The 21,483-nt window shown below is 40.8% G+C and overlaps 1 protein-coding gene across 1 annotated transcript in view; it reads right to left on the reverse strand.

Moving 5' to 3' along the window:
- SPON1 (spondin 1) overlaps nucleotides 1-21,483 on the reverse strand; it is a 310,818-nt gene that overhangs the window by 158,699 nt on the left and 130,636 nt on the right. The gene's annotated exons all lie outside the window — the stretch shown is intronic.

Below are 21,483 nucleotides of genomic sequence, written 5' to 3' on the forward strand. Positions count from 1 at the left end.
GTAAATTTAAAAATCACTAAAAAGTTCTACTAATTAAAGGGAAAAAAAAGCAAGTGAGATTTCAGACAAGGTGGAATTACGGTAAAAGTTATTAAAGCAAGCTAACTATGTTAATTATGTGATAAAAGTCACCCTTGATCATGAGAGCATAATACTATTATGTCTATAAGGTCCAAAGAACACAGCAACAAATCACTTATAAAAATCAAAGGGAAATTAATAAGTATACAATTTTAGAACAAGGTATTAATACCGCATTATCAGAATATGATAAATTAATAAGAAAGTGATAAATTAATAGACTGAAAAACATAATTAAACATACCATTATACAGCAGAAAGGGTAGGTATTGCCAACAATTTAATAGATTGAACAACAAACAAACAAAAAACCCTGAAATGTTATTGCTGTTTCCTGTTAAGACGGTGAATTAGCATGTGCTCCTCATCCTCTAAATTCAACCCAGGGAAACTTCAGAAGCAGAGGGAAGCACAGATCCAGGGAACTAACAGAGACACTGAAATAAAAAGGAGATCAAAGGCTATCCTGACCCAGGAAAAAGAGGATAGATGGAGTGATGAATCCTCCTCTTTCCTCTGGCCCAGTGGTGGGAGGATAGATTTGTGAGGACTGTTGGAGTTCTCTTATTTCCCCTCCTTGACGTCACCAAGGGAGGGTCCTTGCCTGTCCTGCAACCCAGATGTCTGCAGGACTAGGCCAGCTGTATTCATATTCCCAGCCAGAGTAATCTCAGGGCAGCAGCATAAAGCCCTCTCAGGAGAGACAGGGATAAACAAAGCCCAGCCTTCACTGGGTATACACTTCTTCATCCCTTCTGTTTCCAGACTTGCAGGGCTGGGTATTAGAACCTAAGATCACTTCCTCCTATTCCTGCTTTGTTCTAAGAGTGTCAGGATGAATCGTTAACTGGAGAAGTTACCCAGTAGAAGAAAGCAAACAGAAGAGTTGATAGCAGTGACATGATGCCTGGGCCTTGTCTCCTTCCTTTTCCTTATACACACCAGAAGGGGCACCACCTAGGATTTGGCCTTTCCCCATCATACACTACCAGGCATAACATTTATATCACCACAGAAACAGAAGACCACCTGCCACAGTAACTAAATCCCAAGGAGTACAACTAGCGAAAGAGAATGCAAGCTGAACATGAAGCAGCTTATTGCAACAGATGGACCAAAAATTTAACAGAAGCACAATACATATTCTCAAAGATAGGAAGGATGTTAGCAATATGAAGCAAGAACAAGAAATAGAGAAAAAGAACAAAATGTAAATTAGGTGTTAAACAAATATCCATAATGGCTGTGGTATCCCTGCCAAAGATGCACAACCTGAATCTAATTATGAGAAAGCATCAGACAGCCCCAGACTGAAGGAGAGTCTACACAGTAACTGCCTTGTACTCTTCAAAGGCATCAGTGTCATGAAAGTCAAGGACTAAGAACCATTCCAGATTGAACAAGACTAAAGAGACCTGACAAGTAAATGCAGTATATAATCTTAGACTGGATCTTGAACCAGAATTTTTATTTTTGATTTGCTACAAAACTGTGCCGTATGATATGTTTACCACCAGCTACATGTAGCTACTGTGTGATTGAAATGTGGCTAGTCTGAATTGAGACGTGCTGTTAAGTGTAAAAAAATACAATGGATCATATTATGAAAAGGAGAATGCAAAATGTCTCAATAATAAATTTTTATATTAATTGCATGTTAAAATGCTACTACTTTGGATATACTGGCTGAAATAAAATAGAACATTAAAATTAATTGCACTTGCTTCTGTTTAACTTTTTTAATGTGGCTATTAGAACACTTGAAATTACACATGTGCCTCATATTTGTGGTTTACATTATAGTGATATGATACAGTATTGCTTTGGAGAACATTAGAGGTATAATGAGTATAATTTGAACAAGATATATATAGATTATAGTATTTTATCAATGTTAATGATAAGTGTATTGTAATTTTGTAAGAGCATCCTTGTTCTCTTACAAAATGTTATAAAAACATTCAGGAAATACACACTGAAGTATTTAGGGGTAAAAGGACAGGCATGATGTCTGCTACTTCTCAGAAGTTCACAAAAAATAATATGTATCTATATGGTGAGAGAATGATAAAGGAAATGTGGTAAAATGTTAACAATTGTGGAATCTGGTGACAGGTAATCAGAAGTTCTGTGTGCTATTCTTGCAACTTTTACATAAATTCGAAGCTATTTCAACACAAAGGTTTATAATAAAACCCCCACAACAGTTGAAATAAGCAACATAGTAGTTGGGGTAAAAGCAGGATGGTTAGCACTAAAGAAAGAATGAGTGGCCTAGGGATAAAACTGAGGAACTTCTCACTTGCTTTTTCTTCTCTTTAATTAATAGATCTTTTTAGTGTTTTTGAGTTTGTTTTTTAGTATTTTTAGATGTTCTAAGCCTTTTTAAAGGCAGCAGTGAGGTAGGAAGGGAAAAAAATCACATAAAATAAAACCCAGATGATATGAAGGAAATGAGTAGAAGTGACAACATCTGAGTCACCAGAGGCTCAGAAAGAGAAAAAAGGAGGAGGGGAAATATTTGACAAAAAATAAATCTCCAGAATTAAACGAGGAGGAAAGCCCTCATATTTAAAGGACCCATAGAGTAGAAAACTAGGTTTTATTATTTTATTATTATTTTTAAATTATTATTATTTTTTGAGATGGAGTCTTACTGTGTCACCCAGGCTGGAGTGCAATGGCATGATCTCCGCTCACTGCAACCTCTGCCTCCTGGGTTCAAACAATTCTCCTGCCTCAGCCTCCTGAGTAGCTGGGATTACAGGCATGCACCACCACTCCTGGCTAAGTTTTGTATTTTTAGTAGAGACGGGGTTTCACCATGTTGGTCTGACTGGTCTCAAACTCCAGACCTCGGGTGATCCGCCCACCTCAGCCTCCCAAAGCACTGGGATTACAGGCGTTGGCCACTGCGCCCAGCCGAAAACCAGGTTTTAAAAAGAAAAAAACTACATCAAGTCACATTAACTGTGAAAATAAAGAACATCAAAGAGACAGCAAAAACAAACAAACAAAACAACAACAAAAAAAAATGGAAAAGCAAAACAGAGAAAGAGATTTGATCACCTAGGAAGCAACCAAATTCAGACTGAGATTAGGCTTCTAAGCAGCTGGTTAGAAGGACACACTGGACAATGGAAAAGAAAGTGTTTCTGAATGCAGGCCTTATGTCAGCTATCAGTCATTTAAATGTGAGAGCACAATAAAAAATTCTCAGGCATATAAGGTCTTAAGGGGTTTGCCTTGCAAAAATGTATTGTAAAAATACTCTTGTAGAAAGTAGTGAAATAAGAAAAATGCTAAAGAGCTATGGGTGAACAACACTTTAGTAACGTTTATGGTTGTGTAAAAAAGCAAAGACTAAAGAAAAACAAAAAAGAAATTATCCATACAATCCAGAAATAAAATTCTAGAAAATAACCAACATAAAGTGTGTACTTGGGTACAGGGATAGTAGAGTCCAAAGGAATTATAAAGTATGCTAAAGTACTTGTTTTGTTCATGAATTCAACAGAGATAAACATAAGTACGTGTCTTACATTAAAGGCAACCACCATAAGAACAACAAAAAAATGGATCAAATCACTTTTAATCCAGCAGAAGAAAATAATTTAGGCAATGGAAAGAAAAGAAGGTGTCTAAAAAAAAGAAACGAGAAAGTACAATCAGAAAATGTATAATAACATGGCAGAAAAATTATAGGAGGACAGTAATCACAATAAATATGGGGTAAATGGAATGAAACGAACAAATAACAAGGCCCAGAGGGGCCTTTCATGGACTAATGATACTTGTGTGTCACTAGGTAACATATAGCTTGGCACCTGAGGCAGAATAAGAAAACAGGTTTTTGAAAGTCAACATAAGCTAGGTTATTAAAAGAAAACAACTCAGTAAGTAAAAAAAAGCAGAAATTATATATAAGACACTCTTTTACTGATACGGTTTGGATGTTTGTCCCCTCCAAATCTCATATTGAAATGTAACCCCCAGTGTTGGAGGTGGGGCCTGGTGGGAGGTGATTGGATCAGGCGGGGAGATCCCTCATGAGTGGCTTAGCTCCCTCCCCTTGGTGATGAGTGAGTTCTCACTCTGGTAGTTCACAGGAGATCTGGTTGTTTGGAAGAGTGTGGCATCTCTTCCCTCTGTCCCTTACTCCCTCTCTCACCATATGACATCAGTTGCTTCCGCTTGGCCTTCAGCCCTGATTGTAGCCTCCTGAGGCCCTCACCAGAAACAGATGCTGGAGTCGTGCTTGTACAGCCTGCAGCCAATTAAACCTCTTTTCTTTATAAATTACCCCAGTCTCAGGTATTTCTTTATAGTGATGCAAAAATGGACTAACACACTTATCAAAACAAAATAAACAAAATTAGGAACAAAGATGTAAATCAAAACTCTCTGACTACTTGGAAATTTTGAAATAATCTGCTAATTAACAAATATGTCAAGAAGATAAAGTGCACAAAAGCACTCTATTAAGAAAACAATGAAAATGAGAACTACATATTAAATTCCCTGGGAAGGACTCAGAGCTAAACTAAGAAAATTCACAGCCTTAAGTGCATTTATTATTAATAAAAACAAAAAACAAAATGGGAAAATCAGCATACTAAGTAAACAATATAAAAATTCACCAAAGGAACAAAAGGACAACCCAAAAGAAATAGAAGAGAACAGTATATATAAAAGTGGATATATGTAAATTATCAACAGCATAACAGTAGCATTATTTAATAAGCTACAAAGCTTATTAGATAAAGCTAAAATGGGTAAATTTAGCCAGGAAATAGCAAATGCTCTTACTGCACTCTATAGTTGTACGCTACGAACTATGAAAATCTAAATAAAATGGATAATTTTTAAAGGAAAAAGTAAAATTCTAAAACTGACATAAAAGAAAGAGCCTGAATACACCAATAACTGATGAAGAAATTGGATAACTTGGGGGTGAGGATAGGGGAAAGTATTCAATGTGTGTGGATAATTCTTTTAAAGTCTCAATTACGAATAAAAACAGGTAGGTAGGAACTAACCAATTTCCTCAAAGCTAGTATGGCCTTGAGACTACAGTTAGATAAAGAGTTGATTTAAAAATCAGAAATTGTGTACCACTTTCACTCTTGCATGTAGATCTGAAGAATTTAACGACAATACTAATGGATTACCACTTTAAAGGACAGGCATGGTAGAAAGGACTCTAGGGTCAGATGGACCCAGATTCAAAGCCAGATGCATTTCATAGTGCAAACCTGTGGCACAGCCAGTGCATCATTCTCCGGCTGCCTCTCTCTCCCTCTCTCTCCTCTTCTCCCTCTGTCTCTCTTCCCCTCCTATTCACTCTCTCTCTCTCTTCCCACTTCTCTCTCTCTCTGCCTCTCATATCACGCACCAGCTCGACCACAGATTTGCTCTATGAACTGGGCCTACTCTCTAGCCTCTCTGAGACTCAATTTTCTCTTCCATAAATCAGGAACATAATATTCATCCTATGAGGCTAAGGCAAGAATTATTGAGAAAACGTATACCAAAAATATAATGCTTTGTGAATAGTTTATAATTACGCATGCGTACTAAAGGAAGGAAAAAACAAACCACGATTAAATTAAGCTCATCACAGAATGGAAGAATAGTCTAGCAAATTGAAAACTAGTAATTATAATACTCCACAAAAGAGACTGAATAGTAACAATTATTTGTTCATATCAATAAGTGCTGAAATGGCATTAGAAAAATCCAACATCCGGCCAGGCGCGGTAGCTCACGCCTGTAATCCCAGCACCTTGGGAGGCCGAGGCAGGCGGATCACAAGGTTAGGAGATCGAGACCATCCTGGTTAACACGGTGAAACCCCGTCTCTACTAAAAAATACAAAAAATTAGCTGGGCATGGTGGTGGGTGCCTGTAGTCCCAGCTAGTGGGGAGGCTGAGGCAGGAGAATGGCGTGAACCCGGGAGGCGGAGCTTGTAGTGAGCTGAGATCGCGCCACCGCACTCCAGCCTGGGCGACAGAGCGAGACTCCGTCTCAAAAAAAAAAAAAAAAAAAAGAAAAATGCAACATCCATTAAAAAAATTAGACGTATACATCTATATTTAACATCCTTAAACATCCTTTAACATCCTGGAAGCCAAGAGTCAACATTGTACATTGTCAGTGAACAAGTGGGAGACCATAGAAATCATGGAAGAGTAATCAGAAAAAAAAAGACAAAAACATGTTGTGTTTTACAGGCAAATTATTAATTTTTTATTTTGTTTATTTATCTTTTTAGAAATGAGGTCTCACTCTGTTGCCTGGGCTGGAGTGCAGTGGCAGTGGTACAATCATGGCTCATTGGCCTTAACCATGGGTTCAAGGATGGGTTCAAGCCATTCTCCTGCCTCAGCCTCCCAAGTAGCTGGGACTACAGGCACGCACCACCATGCCCAGCTAGGCAAATAGCTATTGATTACTTATGTAACCCAAGGACTATCAGGTAAAACTATTAGGAAAAAGCATACAGGTACAATAAATGGGAATAATGAGAGCCTTTTTGTACACTAATTATAACCTGATAGAAGACGTAATGAAAACTGGGAATCTCATTCATAATAACCAAAACATAAAATAATCCTAGGAATTAACTTGATGAAGCATATATAAGAAGAAACTGCAAAGCCTTCTTGAGGAAACAAAAATCATTTAGAAAAACTTAAAATTTCTTCAAGTCTCAGTTTTTAAGGAAATTGCATATATTTTTAAACCAGGAAACATGATCTGTGAAAATGCACTCCCCAGTATTAAAGGGTGTCCTCTTAGCTAAAATTCCAGAAACCCCTATCTAATAATCTACTTTATAACATTGTTCCTTTGAATATGTTTTGGGTTAGATGACAGCCTAGTGTTGGCAAAGTGAGAAGATCTGGGAATGGGAACTGGATTGGCATCTGAGTTTAGCCACAGACCCAGAGAAAAGACATTCCCATTTGGGTGTTTTTAGGTCCTAGGTGAGCAATGGAAGGAAGCAGCATTTGAGTGGGGTGGGGGAGAGGAAGGTAATTCAGAAAGGCAGCCTCAGTATAGTGGGGATGTATAATCCTTTATAAAATCCTATAGCAACCTAAAATCCTATAGTAATAACTGACTTTACCGTATTTGTTAGCTTTGTTTTTTATTTTATCAAAATAATACATGTATACAGTCTAAGAATCAATTTCTGAAAAAGTGGCAATACCAGGCTCGGTCCCACAGGGAACAGATGGCATACTCAAGTGGGGCAAGAGAAGTGAGTTTGATGAAGGGACAGATTATAAGGGCCTGGCAGAGTCAAAGGAGTGCAATAAGGAAAGGTGAAGCTCCCAGGGAGTTGTGACTACCCCTAAACCTGAGGAGGAGCAGTTTCAGGAACCAGGAGGGAGAGCTGAAGCTGGAAGACAGGGTGGCTGGGCAGAAGCTGTGGCTGCTGGAAGAGGACCACCCACCTGCAGCCTCCACTGGCAGGGAACAGTGGGTGGGTAGGTAGAGACCCTGACCTCACTCTCCTCTGTCCTTGGCTTCCCACTGACCAAATCCAGCTGGAATGCAGAGGGTGAGAGAGCCACTTGATGAGATCCCTCGACGTCACTCTCCCAAAGCAGGATGGAGAGGAGAGAAGAGTGGATCTGGGGGTGAGAATGAAATCCCTAAAAAACTCTCCTGTGCAAAGTACCTAAAAGTGCCGGAAAAAAGTGAGAGAAATCCTCTGGGACTGAATCTGCTTTATTCATCTAGTGTTATCTTTGTGGGATTTGGGGAAACAACAGAGATTTAGGTGTTCAGCCTTCCCTGTTTAACTGGAAAATGTGATCACGGACCTTCCTTCTCCACTCCCAACCCATACATGAGTGAATGGTTGTCATAAGACTTCCTTTCCGGAGAGGCAGAAGGAAGGCAAGAGAAAAAGGGTAAAGAAGATATTTAATCCTTTCTCTTTTGCCCTTTCTTTCACTGAAACTGTGTATGACGACACAAGTGTTGGGTGCCAAATTCTATTTCCTGGTGAAATCCTATATTTGTGACTCAGCCTGGTGGCAGCAGCAGTGTCTCCTGTCCCATCATAGCACTGGCAGTGGCACAGCTGGGAGGCTCTGATGGGCAGACTTCTCAGGTTTGGGAGGGATTTCACAGTGATGGAAGAAGGAAGCAGTGGGATTATTGTTCACTGTATGTTTGTGATGGTTCATTTTATGTGTCAGCTGCGCCATTGGGTGCCCAAATTATTTCTGGGTGCATCTGTGAGGATTTCCAGATGTGATTCACATTTGAATCAGGTAACTCAACAAAGGAGACTTCCATCTCCAGTGTGGGTGGGCCTCATCCAATCAATTGAGGGCTGAATAGAACAATATGCAGAGGAAGAAGAAATCCATTTCTTTACACCCTGCCTGCCTGCTTGACCAGGGACATTGGCCTTCTCCTGCCCTGCAGCTGGGATTTACACCATCGGCTCCCTTTGTTCTCAAGCTTTTGGACTTCAACTAGAACTACACCACTGGGTCTCCTGGGCCTCCGGTTTGCAGATGGCAGATTGTGGAACTTCTCAGCCTCCATAATCATGTGAGCCAATTCCTCATAAAAAATATATTATCTATCTATCTATCTATCTATCTATCTATCTATCTATCTATCTATCTATCTATCTACCTATCTACCTATCTATCTAATCTCTCATTTATCTATCTCCTGTTGGTCTGTTTCTCTGGAGAACTGTAATATAATGTTTAATTTTATTTCTGCAGTTAGATTGAGAAAGAAGGGCTATGGTCCATATGGTATCACTGTTCTAGGCATGGTGCTAAGGAAACCCAGAAATGCTTAGTTTTATTCATAAATGGGAAAAAACTAGACAAGCTAAACATTATAAAGCTAACAATTCCTCTCAAGGTAATTTTGAGATTTAGTGCAATCCCACTTAAAATTCTGACAGGATCCTTTTCAGAGCTTGATGAAATGATTTCAAAATCATTTGTAAAAAGAGAAAGATAATAATATTGAGGAATATTTTCAAAAGAAAGAGCACCTCCATTTCCAAGCCAGAAACCTAGCTTGTCAGCTATGATGTTTCTCTCTCTTACTCCTCCGCATCCAGTCCATGACAGAATCTACTGTTAAAAGAGATGTGAAATATACCAATTTTCTCCATTACCACTTTCACCGCTGCAGTCCAAGCCACACCATTGCTCACTAACTGACTGCAATGTCCTCCTTGCTCATCCTCCCACACACCACTGGCCCCATCCAAGGTGCTGTCCACTCAGCAGCCACATATGGCCTTATCTCTCTCCTGGCCTAACCTCTTCATCAGCAGCTTTTCATTGCTCATCTCCCTCCACTCTCTTCCTTCCTTATTTTGTAACTGCTTCTCATTCATTCATCCATTCATTCCACACTATTTATTCAGAACTTTCAATGTGCCAGACAATGACTGATGCCCTGGGGAGACAAGGAGCAAAATCAGACTTGATTCACGCCAACACCCTAGTGGTTTTAAAGGCAAAGGACAATAAACATGAAAAAAGATTCAAGTGTGTTGCTAATTAAACCAATGCCAATTTAAAATACGACTAATTTTAATAAATTATTACTAAATTAATAAAATTTTAATTAAAATTTTAATTGAATGCTGAGAAGGCTGGGGGGAACAGACACATTTATTCATTATTGGTAATAAACTGAATTGATACAAATGTTTTGGAGAAGAATCTGGCAAGACGTCTCAAGGGCCAAAAGAAAAATCCATATCCTTTGATCCAGCAGTTTTAATCTTGGGAAATTATTTCAAGGAAATAATTCCAAACAAAGGAGACGGGTTGAGGAAGACTTTAAGTACCAAGCGTTGTGTTTTTTTTTTTTTTTTTTTTTGAGACAGAGTCTCACTCTGTCACTCAGGCTAGAGTGCAGTGGTACAATCTCGGCTCACTGCAACCTCTGCCTCCTGGGTTCAAGCGATTCTCGTGCCTCAGCCTCCTGAGTAGTTGGAATTACAGGCACACACCAGCATGCCTGGTGAGTTTTTGTATTTTTAGTAGAGACAGGGTTTCACCATGTTGGCTAGGCTGGTCTCAAACTCCTGACCTCAAGTGATCCACCTGCCTTGGCCTCCCAAAGTGCTGGGATTATAGGCGTGACCACCATGCCTGGCCTAAGTACAAAGTATTTTATTGCAGTGCTTTCTATGTTAGCAAAAGACCTGACATTACTTAAATGATCAGTAAAACAATAGATAAGTTGCCTAGAATAAGCTGAAATGAGTATGAAGACAAAATCAAATGCAAAAAGTAGAACAGTATATTCAAATGTGATATAGATACTCTGTACATAGATGAATATATGAAGAAACAAAAGTAGTTGCTAAGTGTTAGAGTGGTGGTTTTTCATGTGATTGGACTTAATAATAATTTCCTAAATCCGGTGATCCAATAGAAAAGATGGCTGAATTTCATTGTAAAATGAACTTTGATTATATAGAGTATATTTCCCAATTGCTGTATTTATATTTTAGGCAATGTATTGTCAAACGAAAAACATAACTGGCTCCTGGAAAAAATGTTCTTTTCATCATGCATATCTGTTAAACAGCATTAAAACCGATGTCATATCAAAAATGGGAGAAGCTATGCAGCTTACATTGTCAAAGGTGATTAAAGGGTCTCTATGGGATAGTAGCATTTGTCAAAAACCCAAGAGCTGTATTCAGAGCTAGAGAATAAAGAGACTCAGCATCTTTTAGGTAACTCCCAATTCCTTGGCAAAGAATGGGCATGTCTCCAGCCTCCAGGACACCCTCATGTGGTTACACTGCCTAGTCACCTTGTTTCTGTGAAGCAACTGCTTCTGAGCCATAGCTGGAAGCTACAGACTCACAGTGCCTAGAACAGACATTGCAGGAGCTGGCAGTTCTTCTGACACTTTAGGGTCCATGAACTCCATTCAGGACCAGTGAATCCAGACCTTCTCTTTCTGACTTCTAAGTTAGGATCTCTGCAATGAAGGTTTTTGTAGAGTGGGGCAAATCTGTTCAGTATGGCACCAAATTTGGTACCAGTTGAGTTCATGTTAGTACAGCAGGGCCTTATTAAAAGATGCTTTGTGTATAAGATGCCAATTTTTCTGCAGAAGGACAGAAGATTGATTGCCTCCTAATAGCCTACAGAGGAAGGCAAAAAGGAGTCAGGAGACCTGAGCTTTGATTTTGTTTCGGACACTCTGTGGCTATGTCATCTGAGTCTGTAACTTCTTTGTGCTTCAGGAGTTTTTCACTTATAAAATTAGGAGGTAAAACTTACATGATAAGTTAAAATGCATTTCTAGAACTACTAGATTAGAAGTGTTTTAAAAGGATTTCACGAAGATGGCCGAATAGGAACAGCTCCGGTCTACAGCTCCCAGCACGAGCGACGCAGAAGACGGGTGATTTCTGCATTTCCATCTGAGGTACCGTGTTCATCTCACTAGGGAGTGCCAGAGAGTGGGCGCAGGTCAGTGGGTGAGTGCACCGTGCGCCAGCCGAAGCAGGGGCGAGGCATTGCCTCACTCGGGAAGCGCATGGGGTCAGGGAGTTCCCTTTCCAGGGGTGACAGAAGGCACCTGGAAAATAAGGCCACTCCCACCCGAATACTGTGCTTTTCCGACGGGCTTAGGAAACGGTGCCCCAGGAGAGTATAGCTCGCACCTGGCTCAGAGGGTCCTACGCCCACGGAGTCTCGCTGATTGCTAGCACAGCAGTCTGAGATCAAACAGCAAGTCGGCAGCAAGGCTGGGGGAGGGGCGCCCGCCATTGCCCAGGCTCGCTTAGGTAAACAAAGCAGCTTGGAAGCTTGAACTGGGTGGAGCCCACCACAGCTCAAGGAGGCCTGCCTGCCTCTGTAGGCTCCACCTCTGGGGGCAGGGCACAGACAAACAAAAAGACAGCAGTAACCTCTGCAGACTTAAATGTCCCTGTCTGACAGCTTTGAGGAGAGCAGTGGTTCTCCCAGCACGCAACTGGGCATCTGAGAACAGGCTGACTGCCTCCTCAAGTGGGTCCCTGACCCCTGACCCCCGAGCAGCCTAACTGGCAGGCACCCCCCAGCAGGGGCAGACTGACACCTCACACGGCCGGCCAGGTACTGCAACAGACCTGCAGCTGAGGGTCCTGTCTGTTAGAAGGAAAACTAACAGAAAGGACATCTACACCAAAAACCCATCTGTACATCACCATCATCAAAGACCAAAAGTAGATAAAACCACAAAGATGGGGAAAAAACAGAGCAGAAAAACTGGAAACTCTAAAAACCAGAGTACCTCTCCTCCTCCAAAGGAACGCAGTTCCTCACCAGCAACGGAACAAAGCTGGGCGGAGAATGACTTTGACGAGCTGAGAGAAGAAGGCTTCAGACGATCAAATTACTCCGAACTACGGGAGGATATTCAAACCAAAGGCAAAGAAGTTGAAAACTTTGAAAAAAATTCAGAAGAATGTATAACTAGAATAACCAATACAGAGAAGTGCTTAAAGGAGCTGATGGAGCTGAAAACCAAGGCTCGAGAACTACGTGAAGAATGCAGAAGCCTCAGGAGCCGATGAGATCAAATGGAAGAAAGGGTATCAGCCCTGGAAGATGAAATGAATGAAAGGAAGTGAGAAGGGAAGTTTAGAGAAAAAAGAATAAAAAGAAACGAGCAAAGCCTCCAAGAAATGTGGGACTATGTGAAAAGACCAAATCTACGTCTGATTGGTGTACCTGAAAGTGACGGGGAGAATGGAACCAAGTTGGAAAACACTCTGCAGGATATTATCCAGGAGAACTTCCCCAATCTAGCAAGGCAGGCCAACATTCAGATCCAGGAAATACAGAGAACGCCACAAAGATACTCCTTGAGAAGAGCAACTCCAAGACACATAATTGTCAGATTCACCAAAGTTGAAATGAAGGAAAAAATGTTAAGGGCAGCCAGAGAGAAAGGTCGGGTTACCATCAAAGGGAAGCCCATCAGACTAACAGTGGATCTCTCGGCAGAAACCCTACAAGCCAGAAGAGAGTGGGGGCCAATATTCAACATTCTTAAAGAAAAGAATTTTCAACCCAGAATTTCATATCCAGCCAAACTAAGCTTCATAAGTGAAGGAGAAATAAAATACTTGACAGAGAAGCAAATGCTGAGATATTTTGTCACCACCAGGCCTTCCCTAAAAGAGCTCCTGAAGGAAGCGCTAAACATGGAAAGGCACAACTGGTACCAGCCACTGCAAAATCATACTGAAATGTAAAGACCATAGAGACTAGGAAGAGACTGCATCAACTAACGAGCAAAATAACCAGCTAACATCATAATGACAGGATCAGATTCACACATACCAATATTAACTTTAAATGTAAATGGACTAAATGCTCCAATTAAAAGACACAGACTGGCAAATTGGATAAAGACTCAAGACCCATCAGTGTGCTGTATTCAGGAAACCCATCTCACATGCAGAGACACACATAGGCTCAAAATAAGAGGATGGAGGAAGATCTACCAAGCAAATGGAAAACAAAAAAAGGCAGGGGTTGCAATCCTAGTCTCTGATAAAACAGACTTTAAACCAACAAAGATCAAAAGAGACAAAGAAGGCCATTACATAATGGTAAAGGGATTAATTCAACAAGAAGAGCTAACTATCCTAAATATATATGCACCCAATACAGGAGCACCCAGATTCATAAAGCAAGTCCTGAGTGACCTACAAAGAGACTTAGACTCCCACACATTAATAATGGGAGACTTTAACACCCCACTGTCAACATTAGACAGATCAACGAGACAGAAAGTCAACAAGGATACCCAGGAATTGAACTCAGCTCTGCACCAAGCGGACCTAATAGACATCTACAGAACTCTCCACCCCAAATCAACAGAATATACATTTTTTTCAGCACCACACCACACCTATTCCAAAATTGACCATATACTTGGAAGTAAAGCTCTCCTCAATAAATGTAAAAGAACAGAAATTATAACAAACTATCTCTCAGATCACAGTGCAATCAAGCTAGAACTCAGGATTAAGAATCTCACTCAAAACCGCTCAACTACTTGGAAACTGAACAACCTGCTCCTGAATGACTACTGGGTACATAACAAAATGAAGGCAGAAATAAAGATGTTCTTTGAAACCAACGAGAACCAAGACACAACATACCAGAATCTCTGGGATACATTCAAAGCAGTGTGTAGAGGGAAATTTATAGCACTAAATGCCCACAAGAGAAAGCAGGAAAGATCCAAAATTGACACCCTAACATCACAATTAAAAGAACTAGAAAAGCAAGAGCAAACACATTCAAAAGCTAGCAGAAGGCAAGAAATAACTAAAATCAGAGCAGAACTGAAGGAAATAGAGACACAAAAAACCCTTCAAAAAATAAATGAATCCAGGAGCTGGTTTTTTGAAAGGATCAACAAAATTGATAGATCGCTAGCAAGATTAATAAAGAAAAAAAGAGAGAAGAATCAAATAGATGCAACAAAAAATGATAAAGGGGATATCACCACCAATCCCACAGAAATACAAACTACCATCAGAGAATATTACAAACACCTCTACGCAAATAAACTAGAAAATCTAGAAGAAATGGATAAATTCCTCAACACATACACCCTCCCAAGACTAAACCAGGAAGAAGTTGAATCTCTGAATAGACCAATAACAGGAGCTGAAATTGTGGCAATAATCAATAGCTTACCAACCAAAAAAAGTCCAGGACCAGATGGGTTCACAGCCGAATTCTACCAGAGGTACAAGGAGGAGCTGGTACCATTCCTTCTGAAACTATTCCAATCAATAGAAAAAGAGGGAATCGTCCCTAACTCATTTTATGAGGCCAGCATCATCCTGATACCAAAGCCTGGCAGAGACACAACAAAAAAAGAGAATTTTAGACCAATATCCTTGATGAACATTGATGCAAAAATCCTCAATAAAATACTGGCAAACAGAATCCAGCAGCACATCAAAAAGCTTATCCACCATGATCAAGTGGGCTTCATCCCTGGGATGCAAGGCTGGTTCAATATACACAAATCAATAGATGTAATCCAGCATATAAACAGAACCAAAGACAAAAACCACATGATTATCTCAACAGATGCAGAAAAGGCCTTTGACAAAATTCAACAACCCTTCATGCTAAAAACTCTCAATAAATTAGGTATTGATGGGATGTATCTCAAAATAATAAGAGCTATTTATGACAAACCCACAGCCAATATCATACTGAATGGGCAAAAACTGGAAGCATTCCCTTTGAAAACTGGCACAAGACAGGGATGCCATCTCTCACCACTTCTATTCAACATAGTGTTGGAAGTTCTGGCCAGGGCAATTAGGCAAGAGAAGGAAATAAAGGGTATTCAATTAGGAAAAGAGGAAGTCAAATTGTCCCTGTTTGCAGATGACATGATAGTATATCTAGAAAACCCCATTGTCTCAGCCCAAAATCTCCTTAAGCTGATAAGCAACTTCAGCAAAGTCTCAGGATACAAAATCAATGTACAAAAATCACAAGCATTCTATACATCAATAACAGACAAACAGAGAGCCAAATCATGAGTGAACTCCCATTCACAATTGCTTCAAAGAGAATAAAATACCTAGGAATCCAACTTACAAGGGATGTCAGGGACCTCTTCAAGGAGAACTACAAACCACTGCTCAAGGAAATAAAAGAGGATACAAACAAATGAAAGAACATTCCATGCTCATGGGTAGGAAGAATCAATATCATGAAAATGGCCATCCTTCCCAAGGTAATTTACAGATTCAATGCCATCCCCATCAAGCTACCAATGACTTTCTTCACAGAATTGGAAAAAACTACTTTAAAGTTCATATGGAACCAAAAAAGAGCCCGCATCGCCAAGTCAATCCTAAGCCAAAAGAACAAAGCTGGAGGCATCACACTACCTGACTTCAAACTATACTACAAGGCTACAGTAACCAAAACAGCATGGTACTGGTACCAAAACACAGATATAGATCAATGGAACAGAACAGAGCCCTCAGAAATAATGCCACATATCTACAAGTATCTGATCTTTGACAAACCTGACAAAAACAAGAAATGGGGAAAGGATTCCCTATTTAATAAATGGTGCTGGGAAAACTGGCTAGCCATATGCAGAAAGCTGAAACTGGATCCCTTCCTTACACCTTATACAAAAATCAATTCAAGATGGATTAAAGACTTAAATGTTAGACCTAAAACCATAAAAACCCTAGAAGAAAACCTAGGCATTACCATTCAGGACATAGGCATGGGCAAGGACTTCATGTCGAAAACACCAAAAGCAATGGCAACAAAAGCCAAAATTGACAAATGGGATCTAATTAAACTAAAGAGCTTCTGCACAGCAAAGGAAACTACCATCAGAGTGAACAGGCAACCTACAAAATGGGAGAAAATTTTCGCAACCTACTCATCTGACAAAGGGCTAATATCCAGAATCTACAATGAACTCCAACAAATTTACAAGAAAAAAACAAACAACCCCATCAAAAAGTGGGCAAAGGACATGAACAGACACTTCTCAAAAGAAGACATTTATGCAGCCAAAAAACACATGAAAAAATGCTCACCATCACTGGCCATCAGAGAAATGCAAATCAAAACCACAATGAGATACCATCTCACACCAGTTAGAATGGCAATCATTAAAAAGTCAGGAAACAACAGGTGCTGGAGAGGATGTGGAGAAATAGGAACACTTTTACACTGTTGGTGGGACTGTAAACTAGTTCAACCCTTGTGGAAGTCAGTGTGGCGATTCCTCAGGGATCTAGAACTAGAAATTCCATTTGACCCAGCCATCCCATTACTGGGTATATACCCAAAGGACTATAAATCATGCTGCTATAAAGACACATGCACACGTATTTTTATTGCAGCATTATTCACAATAGCAAAGACTTGGAACCAACCCAAATGTCCAACAATGATAGACTGGATTAAGAAAATGTGGCACATATACACCATGGAATACTATGCAGCCATAAAAAATGATGAGTTCATGTCCTTTGTAGGGACATGGATGAAATTGGAAATCATCATTCTCAGTAAACTATCGCAAGAACAAAAAACCAAACACCGCATATTCTCACTCATAGGTGGGAATTGAACAATGAGAACACATGGACACAGGAAGGGCAACATCACACTTCGGGGACTGTTGTGGGGTGGGGGTAGGGGGGAGGGATAGCATTGGGAGATATACCTAATGCTAGATGACGAGTTGGTGGGTGCAGCACACCAGCATGGCACATGTATACATATGTAACTTACCTGCACGTTGCACACATGTACCATAGAGCCTAAAGTATAATAATAATAATAATAATAATAATAATAAAAATAAAAAAAGGATTTCACTATTTCCAGATGACAAGCAGAGATCTATGGCATTACAATAGATAGGGAATGCCAGAGGTCATTTAGGCGATTCCCCTGCCTCCCTTCTTATCTAACCACATCTAGCCCCTCCTAGAGAGAATGCTGTGCTCCAATGGAGGGAACCCCAGAAACAGCACTTGGAACAAACCATTTTGTACAATAGTTGAGAAGAGCCTCAGGAGATGTGGCCCACCTGCAGAGACTGGGTGTTGCCCCATCCTTCCTATAGTGTCCAACATAAATTCCCAAGGGCAAGTTACCCAAAGAGTACTGAAAGTCAGACACCTTAGGTTGCTATCTTATCTATTGCAGAGGTTCTCAAAGTCTGGACCACAGACCCCTTGGAACCCCGAGACCCTTTCAGGGGGTCTAGAATGTGAAAACCACTTTTATAATAATGCTAAGATATTACTTCCCTTTGTAATGTATTGACATTAACTCTGGCACTGAGCATGGATCAAGTTAATGGCCCCAAACCATGTTAGTCGCTGATGTATTTTTCACTGCCATATACCAACAGTAAAAAACAAAAGGGGTCCATTTTACTTAAGAATGTCCTTGGAGGGTATTGGCAAGATGGCCGAATAGGAACAGCTCTGGTCTGCAGCTCACAACAACACCAATGCAGAAGGCGGGTGATTTCTGCATTTCCAACTGAGGAACCCTGTTCATCTCACTGGGACTGGTTAGGCAGTGGGTACAGCCCACAAAGGATGAGCAGAAACAAGGTGGGGTGTCGCCTTGCCCAGGAAGTGCAAGCAGCTGGGGGCCTCCCTCCCCCAGCAAAGGGAAGCTGTGAGGGACTGTGCTATTCAACCCAGATACTACGCTTTTCCCATAGTTTTTGCAATCCGCAGACCAAGAGATTCCGTCGTATGCCTATACCACCAGGGCCCTGTGTCTCAATCACAAAACTGGGCAGCTGTTTGGGCAGACGCCAAGCTAGCCGCAGTTTTTTTTTTTTTTTTTTTTCATACCCCAGTGGTGCCTGGAACTCTAGCAAGACAGAACCATTCATTCACTCCCCTGGAAAGGGGGCTGAAGCCAGGGAACCAAGTGGTCTTGCTCAGCAGGTCCCACTCCTGTGGAGCCCAGCAGTCTAAGAACCATTGGCTTGAAATTCTTACTGCCAGCACAGCAGTCTGAAGTTGACCTGGGATGATCGAGCTTGGTGCGGGAAGGGGCATCCACCATTACTGAGGGTTGAGTAAGCAGTTTTCCCCTGACAGTGCTAAGGAGGCTGGGAAGTTCAGACTGGGTGGAACTCAACACAGCGTGGCAAAACAGCTGTGGCCAGACTGCCTGTCTAGATTCCTCCTCACAGGGCAGGGCATCTCTGAAAGAGAGGTGGCAGGCCCAGTCAGGGGCTTAGAGATAAAACTCCCCTCTCCCTGAGACAGATCACCTCAGGGAAGGGGTGGCTGTGGGCCCAGCTTCAGCGGATTTAAACTTTCCTGCCTGCCAGCTCTGAAGAGTGCAGCAGATCCTGACAAGGAGGATTCTACCTCCTTGTCAGCGGAGCTCGAGCTCTGCTAAGGGACAGGCTGCCTCCTCAAGTGAGTCCCTGACCTCCGTGCTTCCTGACAGGGAGAGACCTCCCAGCAGGGGTTGACAGACACCTCATATAGGAGAGCTCCAGCTGGCATAAGGCCGGTACCCCTCTGGGATGAAGCTTCCAGAGGAAGGAGCAAACAGCAATTTTTGCTATTCTGGAGCCTCTGCTGGTGATACCCATGCAAACAGGGTCTGGAGTAGACCTCCAGCAAACTGCAGCATACCTGCAGAAGAGGAGCCTGACTGTTAAAAGGAAAACTAACAAACAGGAAGCAATAACATCAACATCAACAAAAAGGACCTCCACACAAAAACCCCATCCAAAGGTCATCAGCCTCAAGATCAAAGGTAGATAAATCCATGAAGACGAGGATAAATCCAATGCAAAAATGCTGAAAATTCCAAAAACCAGAATGCCTCTTCTCCTACAAAGGATCACAACTCCACTCCAGCAAGGGCACAAAACTGGATGGAGAATGAGTTTGACAAATTGACAGAAGTAGGCTTCAGAAGGTGGGTAATAACAAACTCCTCTGAGGTAAAGGAACATGTTCTAACCCAGTGCAAGGAAGATCAGAACCTTGATAAAAGGTTACAGGAACTGCTAACTAGAATAACCAGTTTAGAGAAGAACATAAATGATCTGATGGAGCTGAAAAACACAGCATGAGAACTTCCTGAAGCATTCACAAGTATCAATAGCTAAATCAAGCAGAAGAAGGGATATCAGAGATTGAAGATCAACTTACTGAAATAAGGCATGAGGACTAGATTAGAGAAAAAAGAATGAAAAGGAACGAACACAGCCTCTAAAAAATATGGGACTATATGAAAAGACCAAACCTACGATTGACTGGGGTACCTGAAAGTGAGGACAAGAATGGAACCAAGTTGGAAAACACACTTCAGGATATTATCCAAGAGAACTTCCCCAATCTAGCAAGACAGGCCAACATTCAAATTCAGGAAATACAGAGACCACCACAATGATACTCCCCGAGAAAAGCAACCCCAAGATACATAATTGTCAGATTCACCAAAGTTGAAATGAAGGAAAAAATGTTAAGGGCAGCCAGAGAGAAAAGTCAGGTTACCTACAAAGGGAAGCCCATAAGACTAACAGCGGGTCTCTCTGCAGAAACCCTACAAGCCAGAAGAGAGTGGGGGCCAATATTCAACATTCTTAAAGAAAAGAATTTTCAACCCAGAATTTCATATCCAGCCAAATTAAGCTTCATAAGTGAAGGAGAAATAAAATCCTTTATAGACAAGCAAATGCTGAGGGATTTTGTCACCAACAGGCATGCCTTACAAGAGCTCCTGAAGGAAGCACTAAACATGGAAAGGAAAAACCGGTACCAGCCACCACAAAAACACACTAAAATATAAAAATCAATGACACTATGAAGAAACTGCATCAACTAATGTGCAAAATAACCAGCTAGCCTCATAATGACAGGATCAAACTCACACATAACAATATTAACCTTAAATGTAAATGGGCTAAATGCCCCAGTTAAAAGACATACACTGGAAAATTGGATAAAGAGTCAAGACTCATCAGTGTGCTGTATTCAGGAGACCCAGCTCACATGCAAAGGCACACATAGGCTCAAAATAAAGGGATGGAGGAATATTTACCAAGCAAATGGAAAGCGAAAAAAAGCAGGGGTTGCAATCCTAGTCTCTGATAAAACAGACTTTAAACCAAAAAAGATAAAAAAAGACAAAGAAGGGCACTACATAATGGTAAAGGGATCAATGCAACAAGAAGAGCTAACTACCCTAAATATATATGCACCCAATATAGGAGCACCCAGATTTATAAAGAAAGTTCTTAGAGACCTACAAAGAGACTTAGACTCCTACAGAATAATAGTGAGAAATTTTAACACCCCACTGTCAATTTTAGATCAATGGGACAGAAAATTAACAAGGATATTCAGGACTTGAATTCAGCTCTGGACCAAGTGGACCTAATAGAACTACAGAACTCTCCACCCCAAATCAACAGAATATACATCCTTCTCTGCACCACATGGCACTTATTCTAAAATTGACCACATAATTGGAAGCAAAACACTCCTCAGAAAATGCAAAAGAACAGAAATCATAACAAACAGTCTTGCAGACCACAGTGCAATCAAACTAGAACTCAGGATAGAGAAACTCACTCAAAACCACACAACTACATGGAAATTGAACAACCTGCTCCTGAATGACTACTGGGTAAATAAAAAAATTAAGGCAGAAATAAATGAGTTCTTTGAAACCAATGGGAATAAAGAGACAATGTACCAGAATCTCTGGGACACAGCTAAAGCAGCATTAAGAGGGAAATTTATAAGCACAAAATCCCACATCAGAAAGCAGGAAAGATCTAAAATCGATACCCTAACATCACAATTAAAAGAA

The sequence above is a fragment of the Pongo abelii genome, chromosome 9 (assembly GCF_028885655.2).
Source record: "Pongo abelii isolate AG06213 chromosome 9, NHGRI_mPonAbe1-v2.0_pri, whole genome shotgun sequence".
Lineage (NCBI taxonomy): Eukaryota > Metazoa > Chordata > Mammalia > Primates > Hominidae > Pongo > Pongo abelii.